The 13,319-nt window shown below is 32.9% G+C and overlaps 1 long non-coding RNA gene across 1 annotated transcript; it reads right to left on the bottom strand.

Annotated features, from left to right (window-relative positions):
* Positions 1–8,198: 8,198 nt before the first annotated feature.
* Positions 8,199–9,880, bottom strand: LOC109120746 (uncharacterized). Its single transcript, XR_002028159.2, has 2 exons — positions 8,904–9,880; positions 8,199–8,332 (listed from the first exon to the last, which is right to left on the bottom strand). It is a non-coding gene; the product is annotated as an uncharacterized lncRNA (long non-coding RNA).
* Positions 9,881–13,319: the final 3,439 nt, after the last annotated feature.

Genomic DNA, 13,319 nt, shown 5'->3' with positions numbered 1-13,319 from the left:
ATGTGATGAAAATTAATAACTTACTTGAGGTAGTCTTGTGGATCATCTAGGTGTATCTGAAATGGTTGTGTGGGTGACACCTTCATAATGTACTTGGGTGGGTCTTCGAATAAACTTTGGTAGAGGGTCTATGTTATTATGGTTATGTAATAAACGTTACTTGAATATCTTCTGTATCTGATTGTTTAATAGTATTATGTCTCTTAAACTCTTTTATGAAGTTTTTTATCCAAATTTCATGAAAGCATGTTTCTATACTAAATGTCATTTTTTAATTGTTTTTGCAAAACTTCCATACTTGGTTTATTAAATGTGGTAACGCCTTATTTTCCTTTTTCCACTAAAAAGTAGGAAATTGGAAAGATTGATATGCCAGGGATGATGGATAGATTTCTAAGGGTTGAAGATAAACTATTGGTGAGTCCTCATTGATTCGAGGATAAGACCCACATGTTCCTTTTATATCTTTACTTATTGTTTAGGGTTTTGTATGGGCATAGTCCCAAGTGTTATATATTCCAAGTATTAGATGGTTTAAAGGGACATTGTAAAGATATATATTTTTAGATAAAGTCTGTCACTTGAGTATAAATTAAAGCATTCTTCGATTGTGAAGAAATTTTAAAATTCTTTCTCATTCAGAGTGTATATTATGCGATTATTGATACAAGAGGATTCTGTGGGACTTCCCTTTATCTTATACCCTAATAACCTCCAAGGGGTACCTTTTGATCGTTGCAGAACTTCGGTAGAGTATTAGTTTTCTGAAAAACCACATCTAGTCGAGTCTTATTCATCATGTGAAGCGCACCATACTATGAAAAGGAAGATATTGGGTGCTAGGAAAGTTTAACTTCTTCATTATTCTAATCGTGCCTAAGAGCTTTGTTGTATGATGTCTTTCTCTTGATTATTTTATGATGGTCCTTGGAGTGTGACGTTGGAGCAGTTTGGGATGAGCGAGAGAAAAATATTGAGTGTGACTCGTGAGATGGGATATGGAAGGTTGGCTTGATGATATTTGGGGGGTTAAGCTACATTATGAATGGGTGTATTGGTCGAAGAAATTGTGAAGTAGAATGTTACATTGCAGAGTAGTGGTTGTCGAGATGGTTTGAAGTTGTTTATATCCGACCTTTGTGGGTAGAAGGTTTTGTTTAATGTTTAAAGGTGAGCATTTACTAGTAAGGGATGTTATTCATGAGGTTTAGTGATTTGAAGAGAATGTCAGATAGGTATTTGTAAGGTTGATGTTTCCATAAGGGAGATCCTTGTAATGTTCTTATGTTGAGCTTAGATTAGTTTCTCCTATGTGGGAGAGAAAAAGGAATAGTTAGGAAGTTGGGCATGAGATATCCTTATCGTTTCCATATGTGCTTATTCAATCCTAAAACTAAGAGTTCCTAGTAACTTGGTTTTTGTTGTAGTCCATTATGAAAAATGATTTTCCAAATATTCTCCTTATGATAAGTTGTTTTAGTTGAAGTTTCGTTAAATGAGAAAATGAGTTTTCCTACATGGTATATCCTCTTGTTCATGGGAATTTAGTGTAGATTGTCTAATTACTTCATGAGGTAAAATAGTGAACATACCTAAATTGTTAGATGAGGTTGATTTTTTGAGCATGCCATTATGTTTTTTTAGAAAGTTGCATGTTGATCCTTTATGACAAAAATTGCTTAAATGTGCCTTATTGAAATTGTTGCATTAATATGCTTTGATGAAAAATTTCATGATGCGGTTATTAATGATTAAATAGGCATGATGTAACTATGAGAAGGGAATTCCTCATATAACATGAGAAATAGTAAAGAATGATGCATAAGGAGATGATACATGTAGTTCTATTTGCTTGAAATGCATAAAGTGGTTTGACGTCTTTTATGTGGAGTGTTGTTCCTCCTTTATATGTGTATGGTTTCTGATATTATATGCTTTAACGTGGAATGTTTCTTTGGTTATTTTCCTTTTAAGGTGTTAAAGTGTCATTCGAGGACGGATATTTCCAAGTGGAGAAGAATGTGACGACCCTACGCTTATCTTGAGCTCCACTTCTTCATAAAAGTATTTTAAATATCTTAATAACTGTGCATAGGAGTTTGAAATCATTCTTGTGGAGTTTGAAGTAAAACGTCAATGAATTACCAAGACGTTTGACGACTAGTCCTTATGTGCCTGCATGTTTTCTAATAGGCCTTTGCATGTGACGTGACTCTTTTGCTGTCTAAATTGATAGGGGAGATTCGTAAGTCCTACATGTACATGTTTATTGTGTTAACGTCCGGGTATGACTCAACCTAAAACCCACAAAGGGCCTAGAGGAGAACCCCAACTCAAGGCTTGAATCTTCCTAGCAGCTTGCATGCTGTGTCAAATGACGACACAAATAACCACCACTCATTCAAACAATGGATTGTCGACTTGGGGTGTTAATGGATCCTGCAAGTCTTCAAGTATTTGAGCATCTAAATCAACTTACGAAGCACCATCGACGGAACGTAGATAAGATGTAGGTCTATTATTTCTAGGGTATCGCTTCAACCGCCATTTTTGTCTTCAACATGGCTTTGCTTGGGGTGTTTTGGGAAATTCACAACAAATATTATTAATAAGTAGGACCGTTGTATTAGTTGTATCTGGTTATTTTAAGTGTATTAAAGTGATTTAACTCTCATTTATGCCCTAACACCTAAGTAAAAAACCTTTCAGTCCCAATTTCTATCCAAAAACCTCTATGAAAGTTCAAGGTGAAGAAGGAGTGTGGATGATGGATTTCAATGTATTTTATTGAATTATCTTTGGATACTTCTAATAAGGTATGACAACTTTTTATATAATTCTTTCTATCACCATAGAGCCACTTTCAAAGTGATTTTTAAGATTTCAAAGTTTATTGAAAAAGTTTGATTTCTACTCTAAGTCATGGCTTGTTGCATGAAAAATTTTCAAATAGTAAGATATGATTTTTTTTATGTATAACTGATGTTTTCCAATGAAAATCTCCATGATACCTTCACCTTCTCTAATCCTCTAAATTTGGCTATAATATGGGTGATTTGATCATCACTTGGTACTAGTGAATTCATGTGTTGACTGTATTGGACTACTTCATTGTTTATTGACTATGATTGTTGGGTTGTTTTTTTAAATTTTAGGTTATTATTATTGGTAAGATACTTTGTGAATTAAATTAATTGAAATGCCTATGAAATGTGGATGATGATGATAGAAAGGTTTCTAGTGGACTTGATCTCTCTATATTGTGTAGAATTGATGTATAATTTCTAACAAATTGTATTTATTGGTATAGTCCACTTATAGTGGCGGTGTTTATGTAGTGATAATGTGATTATCATAGACTTGTCGCCATTATTTATTCAAATTGTCGCAATATCATGCTAGGGCTTATATGAAGGTATAATTTGTAGATATTTATGAGAAGTACTCTTGTAATGCTTATCTTTTCTTCTCTGAATAATAATGTTATGATTCTTCTTTAAGTGATAGTATATGATTATAGAAGGCTAAGAGGTGTCTTATGTGATGATAATGTGTATTTATGTGTGAGGTTAAATCATGTTTTTCTTGAACGATTGTATGTGAATATGGTAGACTATGTGAGTTTCCATATGTGTTGATAGGGTATGTTTGTGGTAGACGTCGTCGCTTTACTTTGTACTTAAATGATATTGTATAAAGGATATGATAAATGTTCTCTTAATTCAAAAAACCTACGTCCCTTTTCTTGCATAATGATAGACATGTTAATATGTGGTCCTGTAATACCCCGTAGCCAAACTAGACCAAAAACAATTTTTTAAGAAAAATCTGCAGGTGCTACCAACGGTGGCATCAATGGACCATAGCCTTAACACAATCTGTCCTACACAATTGTTGATGGGATCAAAAACTCTTAAAAATTTCAGCCTAGAAAAATTGGTTAAGTCTTGGACGATTAACGGACTTATGGTGTGTATGTCAAACGACAGTCCGTAGTCCATGACCATCGATCAAGACGCCCTTCACCTACTCCCTTACAAGAGCTATGTATGACCATCATAATTCGTAGTTAGACAGTTGAAAAAGGTCATAATCAAGAATATGTATCCCATCCCCAGGATTCATGACTTGTTTGACCTACTTCAAGGTACTAGTCATTTCTCAATGATAGACCTCAGATCGGGTTATCATCAGCTCAAAGTCAGAGATAGTGACATTTCAAAAACATCATTCAAAACTCGGTATGGTCATTATGAATTTGTAGTTATGTCATTTGGACTAACCAATGCTCCTGCAACTTTCATGGATTTGATGAATAGAGTGTCCAAAGAGTACTTAGACTTGTTCATTATATCTTCAGTGATGATATCCTCATTTACTCGAGGAGTGAGGAAGAACATGAAAGTCATTTGAGAGTTGTTCTGCAGACTCTCAAAGATTGCCAATTATTCTCTATGTTTAGTAAATGTGGGTTTTGGTTGCAATCAGTTGCTTTACTTTGTCACACTGTATCTAGTGAAGGGATCTGCGTAGATTCACAAAAAATAGAAGCAGTGAAACAATGGCCCAGACCTACCTCTGTTATAGATATCATAAGATTCTAAGGTCTAAAAGGTTATTACAGAAGGTTTGTGGAAGGATTGTCATCCATAGCCTCACCATTGACTAGGTTGACTCAGAAGATGATCAAGTTCCAATGGTCAGACGATTGTGATAAAACATACGCAGAATTGAAAACTAGATTGACTACTGTTCCTATCTTGACTCTACCAGAGGGTTCAAATTGTTATTTTATCTACTATGATTCATCCAGAGTTGGCGTATGTTGCGTGTTGATGCAACGAGATAAGGTTATATCTTATGCCTCTAGAAAGCTTAAGGTGAATGAGAAGAACTATCCAAATCATGACTTTGAGCTTGCAGCAGTGGTGTTTTCACTCAAAATATGGAGACACTACTTTTATGGTGTTAATGTAGATATGTTCGCCGATTATAATAGCCTTCACTATGTCTTTACCTAGAAAGAGTTGAATCTTCGCTAGAGTAGATGGCTTGAGTTACTTGAGGATTATCATAAGAGTGTGCATTATCATCCTCGAAAGGCAAATGTTGTGGATGATGCTCTTAGTAGATTATCTATGGGTAGTGTACCCCATGTTGAGAAAAAAAAGAAAGGAGCTAGTGAAGGATGTTCATAGGCTTGCTCGCTTGGGAGTTCGCCTTATAAGCATATCAGACAGCGGTGTAATAGTTCAGAATGAGGCAGAATCATCCTTGATAGAGGAGGTTAAGGAAAAGCAAGAGAGTGATCCAATCTTGCCTGAATTAAAGGGGGAGATGGTGTACTTCATTACCAAGGTAGATTGAGTGTTCCTGATGTGGGAGAGTTGAGGCAGCATATTCTTGTAGAAGCCAATATCTCCAAATATTCTATTCATCCAGGTGCCACTAAGTTTTACAGCGATCTACTGGAAGTCTAATGGTGGAATGGCATAAATATGGATATATAAGACTTTGTGAGTAAGTGCCCCGATTACAAGCAAGTCAAGGTTAAACATCAGAAACCAGGTGGTATGACTCAAGAGATCGATATTCATAATTGTAAGAGGGATGTGATCAATATGGATTTCATCATAGGGTTACCTCGTACTCGCAGACAACGTGACTCAATTTGGGTGATAGTTGATAGGATGATTAAGTTTTCTCGCTTTTTGGCGGTCAAGAATACATATTCTGCAGAGGACTATGCAAAGCTCTTAACTTACTGAAATTTAGAGGTTGCATAGGGTTCCTTTGTCTATCTTCTCAGATAGAGGTCCTCGGTTTATCTCTCATTGGTGTTGGTGTTGGTTTTTGAGTAGCAATGCCTAACTGATTGCTTGGGCATTATTTATTTGTATAATTTACATAAATCCCATAGTATAAAATCTAGATTACAGGTACTTATATCCTAAAATAACAAATCAATTCAAAATTAAAAATCCATGCTCATCTTCGTCTTTATTTCAACGAAGAACTCTCAGGTACGATTCAAAATTTTTTGTTGAAAATTTTGTTATATACATAATGAACATTTTGAATTTCTACTGATACTTTCGAAGGAAAAAATTTATGACCATAGCTTTTGAGTTTTTAGAATTCTACATAGATCTCATTATAAACATTATGATATAAGGTATAATAGGGGAGAAAAAAATGTTGAGGGTAGGTGAAGACGAGGTCTTGAGAAGATCCCCGTGAAGTACTTTTTGAAGATGGATATTGTTGATGTCTCATGTAACTGAAGGATTACTAAATGTTCAACATGTATTTCATGTTACAGTAAAAGAATAGTTCAACAAACATTATATCCATCTTTAGTTGAAGTACAAATGAATTGGAGGACTAAATTTGTAAATCATAATTCTTGCTCTGGGACTACTTATATTATTATAATTTACCAATAATATATCTATTTCGGAGATGATGTCCATTTTTTTACTTATTTGTTTCGACTCTAGTTCTTGTTCTTTAGGCGAGTGTATGAAGTCTAGTTAGCTAATTAGCAACATGAAGATTTGATGACTTCTATATTATTTCTTAAGACGTGGCTTATTTATTCTTTTTCAACATTATTGGTATGATTATTTTTTAATTGGTGGTTTTTTCATTGTGTGGTGGCAGATCTCAAATATGAATGTAACTTAAAGTTGTTATTTTATAATTAACTTGCGCAAAAGTAGTTATGATTATTTTATATAACTTCAATTTTTGAGTTAAAGATACGATAGCAATAAATATATAACACATATCATGTGATTTAATCATTATTTTACATTTATTAAATTTTATATTGGATAAGTTATGATATATATGTTATGAGTTTGCAGATGTTTGAGTTAATATACTATGAATATGAACTATCAGACATATGTGAATTTCTTTTTTATTTCTGAATTTGAATCTGCACATATTAATCACGACTCATTATTGATTTCAACTTGTTGTAGTTTAATGTATATGTAATGGATTATTATAGAGGTGAGTCACTATGTTGTTATTGTAACGTCTCTGATTCATGTAAATTTTTATTTGATCTAGTAGAAAATGTATACGATACAATAAGATTGCGAAAAGTAGTATGTAAAAGAAAAGCAAAATGTATCACAATACATAAGAATTAATTTTCCCATTAGATGGATGAATGAATCAAGAGAAAACTAATACTAATTATTCAATGTAATAACACAAATCAATACGCAACTATGTAAAAAAATTACCAAGTAAACACATAATTGAGTCAGAAATGAATTTATAAATAACATTACATTGGTGATGTGTAAAAATGTATCAACAGTTAACTAAAACTAATAGAAGAAATAATATTATGTGTTTATGTATTAATTAATCATATACTTCATTTTATCTAAATTTTGTATTAGTTTTTAATAAGACAAATGTGCATGACATTTTGTATAATAAATAACAACTAAAAATTATGAAAGTTAAAGTCAAATTAATAATTGTTATATAGACTCTAAAAATTGAGTTCAAGTATATTAAAAAATATATAAAAAAACACTAAAACTAGTAAAAAATGTCTGACAACTGTCTAGATAATCTTTATGCAATATTAACCAAATCTTCCTTAGCTAGTTTTGTGAATTCACTCTTAGGCCGTGGTGAATTCTCATTTTCACTTACATATTAGCCTATTTAGTGCCATTTTTTACAATAAGATTGCTTATCATGTACGCAGATAATCTAAACAAAATGACAAACTGTAAAATTAGTGAGTTGTAATGTTAACATATATGTGCATGTGATACATTTAAATAAATTTTGGAATTTGATATCTAAATTTAAGTATATGATACATATTAGCAAATATAAAGTATTTTAATTGTTTATTTGATATAGATACTCATTACAACTTGACAAAGTGTAAATGTGTCAAAAAATTATGTTAAAAATATGGATTGAACTTCACAAATGTATCATGTATAATCATATTATATGTGATACAACATTCTACAAACTATAGCATTTTCTAGAATGTGAATTTTATAATTTCATATATTCGTAATACCTATTCAAAATGAGAATAAAATTAGAGTTTTACGTTTCTATATAATGATTTAACTTATTATACATTTCAATACGAGAACAACACTTTGTCATTAATATATTTGATTTTAAAAACAACTAACAAAGGAAAATATCAACGATCTGTCAAAATTTTATATATCATACTCATTAAAACCTGTTGAATCAATATTGTTTATCTTGAATTGACGATCACTCCTTTCTATCGCTCTTGTACCATTGAAAGGATATTCAAAAACACCCGTACCTAAAATGAATTAGAAAAATTCACCTCGATTGAAAAAAATGACTTATATTAGGGATTGTATTCAGTGTTCATAGAGAATTAATTAGAAAGGACGTCGTTCTCATAAGCACTAGCATTGTTAATCTTAGATGAGATTAATTTAATCAATGTAAGATGAAGAAGATAAAAACTTCAAAGCAAATAGAATAACAGTCGAATGGAATAGATGAAAACGTGATTTGAAATTTATTGTAACTAGAGAGAGAAACCTTTTAAAATTCAAAATAGTATTGAGGATCATATTAAGAGAGTGAAATAAACGAGATATTTATGGAGCAAAAATAGGAAAGGAAACATGTGTTTGTTTTTTAGGTGAAATGTATATGTTAACTGAAGAATCGAAAAAATAAGGGATTTCAGAAATATTTTTAAATAGTAGGGAATAATGGAAAATGAGGAAAATAAAAATGTGTATATAGGTAATTTTTCCTTATTTCTATGTGTGGTTTATCCTTGTTGACGAACCGGGTGCCTGCTTAAATATGTTATGCATTATCTTATTGAGGACGCTGAGTACAAAAGTTAGAATTACCTTGGACTAAGTGTGGGGTATTGCACACACCACCCATATATTAATTTTTGATGTTGCACTTGGGGTTACACTTTGATATAACTTGTAGGTACCATGTGTACATCACAACGTCCTGGCAAACTGTGGCTCAGCCTTCCCAATGGAACTGGATATGAAGCGGAAATGTACAAATAGTACCTCCAATTCCTAAAAGGCAAACCAAGGGATATATAGCAAAGGTCGTGTTGAAGGAAGGAAAAAGTTTGTATCAGAAGCATCGTGGCTTCTTAATTCTCCAATATCCGCATTAATTGGGATAGCCTAGCTCGTGAGTTCCTGCATATCTTCATGAGGATAAGAGCTCTTATAATGGAGTTTGAATCTGTTCAGCCGGACGAATGCTTCCTCAGTATACTATGTGAGTTCTATGACAACTGGGTGCCGAAAACCCGTGCTTATTATTTTATTGTTTGTGGTTAGAATGTTGCTATTATACCCACGAGAATCAATGATATTCTTGGTATTGTGGAGAAAATTTATATTTTGATGTTGACTAGGCTGAATATGAGGTCCCACCACCAAGCCATCTGACATTTACTATATGGAACGGAGTCCATAGCCTAGTGGAAAAATCACAATAGGAAGAGATATCACAAATATCTTTCATATTCTCACATCATTAAGACACGCGGGCGTCGTTGAAGGTAGTGATGAAATATCTAGTACCAAGCCTATATTTCATATACATCCTTCTAGATTACGTGTGCTTATTGTATGAGTAGATGATGGATATAAATATCAACAATGGAGATATCATTAAATCAACGATGTAGAAGTATCGTGTCCACAAGGGTAACAAGTATGATGTCTGTGGTCTCATCACAAAAATAAGTCGTCTTGCAGGGGTCTCGAAGAAGAACATGGATTTCATGGCTCCATTATACCTAACAACAATCAATATTAACAGTACAAAGGGGCCTGAGACTAATTTAGGACAAATATTCACCACTTTTCAACATCATAGGAAGGACAATTTAATCAAGGAAATAATGTATGGCAGAGAGATGCTCCGATACACAATTGGTGGTATGTATTTTACTAACCATAGATTGGAGAGGCGCACACGCGATACCCACTAAATGATGATGTAAAAGAACTTTTTGGAATTTGTCCTAATTTTTTGGATCCTATTAAGAATGACATCGCAATTAATGAGGACAACCTGCACACGGGCTCCGATGTGGACTTCATTTCTGAGGAGGAGATTGACCCAACCCAAGTAGGCAACGAGGTAGATGGCAATGATATGGAATATTTATAAGAGATCTACTTTACCTTACTGTTCAAACTTTATTCAATTTTTGAAATGCATTAAGGGCACTGCTATTGTACAAGTGTGAGTGGGGGTATGAACAACATATCTGATTTGACATATTGTATGTTGGAATAGTGTTTTTATTTTATTTTGATTTTTTGTAATTTGGTAATTGTTTTCGGTTCTTTGGCCATCAATAGTCCGTTTGAAGCCAGCAAAAATACAAAAAGATTTTTTAATAGTATTCAGTTTGTAGTTATAGATTTAGTCAAGTTGCCCAATGATATATGGATGACAACCGTCATAGGGGCAATTTCTTCATTTGAGTCTCAGGTTGGGTTGTACCGAAGTTGTAATTCTTTGAAAAGAAACTTTATCAAAATCATGACTGAAGTGATGTATAAATGCATTGACATGTTTGTGTGTGATTTAAACGTGCAATTTACAATTTATTGAACCTTCTGCGAAACATGATTTTGTACTGAAATTGATCCTTTCCGAATACAACTTGTGCTATGAGGGGTAGCTTTTTTATGATCTACATGACACGTTTCTGTGTCGAGAACTTCTTGAGGTTATTATTGAAGTGAAATTTAAGTATTATTTTGCTTTAGAGATGACAACATGCATTCCTTTGAAGATTGTTGACACTATTTCGAAGTAATATCCTTAGTCAAGCCGAATTGAGTTTTTTTTTTGCCTTGATTTTGTTTTAACCCACATGATCAGCCAATACCTTTCATTGATACCACAGTATAATCTCAATCCCTAATGCACTATGTTAGGAAGAAAGGTAGAAGCAAAGGAAAAAGTAGATAGGGTGATAAAGAATGGTTGTCGGGGAAGAGTTAAAGAAAAAGGTAAAGCAATGTGTCAGAAGTTAAAATATGAGTTTGCTATAGTCCGTAGGACATTGTGCACTCAAACAAAGGGAAATCGGAGATGAAGGTGGCTAACTTAGTAATATACCTCGATGATGGTCCTCGCCCTAAAAAGGGAAAAATGCACCTAAACTAGAGAGAAACTCTATGAAAAGGGTGGTTGTTGTTGAGTGCCCAAAAAATTATAAATGAGTAATAATAAAGAAGAAAAAAGGGGCAAAATAACATAAGTAAAGGTTGCGAATAAATATAAAGTAGCATTAAAATGTGTAATTGATCAAATAGTATTTTATTTAAGTATAAATTTCATCTTTGGCATATTTATATTCCAATAAGGCTAAGTATATCCAAATTTGTGCCTAGTTTGAATTCTATATGCATTTGTTTAGAGTCGTATTAATTAAGTTGTGTATTTATGAGCTAACAAACATGATTTGTTGTGTAGATAAGTTTAATGGGAGAAATGTACGCAATACGGGACAAATGAAGAAATCCAAAGATTCGAGTCAACATCGAGTAAGGACGAAGCTAAAGAAAATGTGCCAAGGCATTTAAGTGTTGCCTCCACGTAGCTGAGAAGGACTGTAATATTTGTACTGAAAATTAAATTTGGGACAAAATTCCTTCTTGCTCAGGCGACGCGCAGAGGGTAACAAGTCTTGAACGAGAATTTGGAAGGCATCCGCGTCCCGCACCTGAGGCATAGAATTGGTTGTTTCACCTTTTAGTATAAATAATGTTCTTTTATATTTTATTAATTATTCTGTTTCAGATTTTGCAAAAGGGCAACTTAGAAGACGTATTTTGGAGCTTTTAGGGTTATTTATCATTCTCATTTCCCTTCAATCATGGTTATGATTCATATCTATTTGATGGATTTGTGGATTATGAGTAGCTAAATACCATTGTTCTAGGGTTATGGTTACAAGATGAATATAATTTTTTTATTTTGATTTTGGGCTTTTTGTTGACTATCACTTGAATCTCTCTTATTTTCTTATTTTTATATTTCATGCCTGATTAGCATAGAAGTAATTATATTGTACGAAGTGAAATTGTGATAGGAATACGGGGATAGAACATGGGGAATAGGGGGCTTGTTGAAGTCTAAATAGATAAGGTTGATTAGCTTCTACGATAGGGATAAACCTAGAGACATTTCTTTGGTACCCATACTGGAAGATAGCTTAATGTTCAGTATTTAATCACTTTATCCCCGCTCAACGATGTAGTTAGAGTGTTAGGTACTATAGTGGATTAGAGGTCGGGAGACCATGATCATACATCTAACCTATGATTCTGTGTTTTGACAGTTATTAATAAACCATTGAAATTATATTTTTTTCTTGATTCCTGATAAAAACTGCAATCATGGATCGTTCCCCAAGAAATTGTTTGAAACCCGTAAAATTTAGTCATATCAGTTAAATATCATTTTACGTTAGAAGTAGATAAATAAATAACTCTTGAAATCTGCTTATTACATTTGTGTTGAAATGCAAGTTAGCTGAAGTGATAAATCCTAATTGAAATTCCCTGTGGGTACAGAACTTGGGTGTCAAAATTAGTCACTCTATTGCTTATACTATCACGTGCACTTGTGTGTGCGATTTGACAACAACAAAATTCCATCAAAAACTATTGCAACTACTCTTTTCTAGTCCTGCATTAGCCTTCTTGACTTGTCTACTACAAGATACAATGTTTCTTCCATATGCACATGCAAGTGTACATGATCACACAAGTAATATAATGACTCTTAAGATCCGGATTATCAAACCCAACTGATTTATGATTAGCACATATTTAATTTCACTTGTAACTACAATTTAAGGCAAGCATGTGGAGAGTGTTTTATTGGACTTTTAAACTAAATTTTACAATAATAACATTAGCTAAATTTTCTAATAATAATTCGGTTTCAGTTTGAGTACTATTTATGATTTTGGAAATGTAAGGGTTGTATCTTAAATAAGAATTTATGCGTAGTATCTTTAACTGGTAAATTTAAATGGTTATCAAATTACTGATTCACAAGATTAATAATATGATTATGATTTCGTAACCTCTAAGAATCTACAACAATTGACAATCTAACTACATCGTTTAGCAGGGATACATTTATGTAACTACAAAGAATTATGTTTTCATCTTATTTCAATACCAAGCATCATAAGTTGGTGTATCTCTATATTAGATACAAATCAATATCATGTTTGTAAAAAAAATTACCATTCTTCT

The sequence above is a fragment of the Solanum lycopersicum genome, chromosome 7 (assembly GCF_036512215.1).
Source record: "Solanum lycopersicum chromosome 7, SLM_r2.1".
Taxonomy (NCBI): Eukaryota; Viridiplantae; Streptophyta; class Magnoliopsida; order Solanales; family Solanaceae; genus Solanum; species Solanum lycopersicum.
This window is presented reverse-complemented; position numbering and strand designations above follow the sequence as displayed.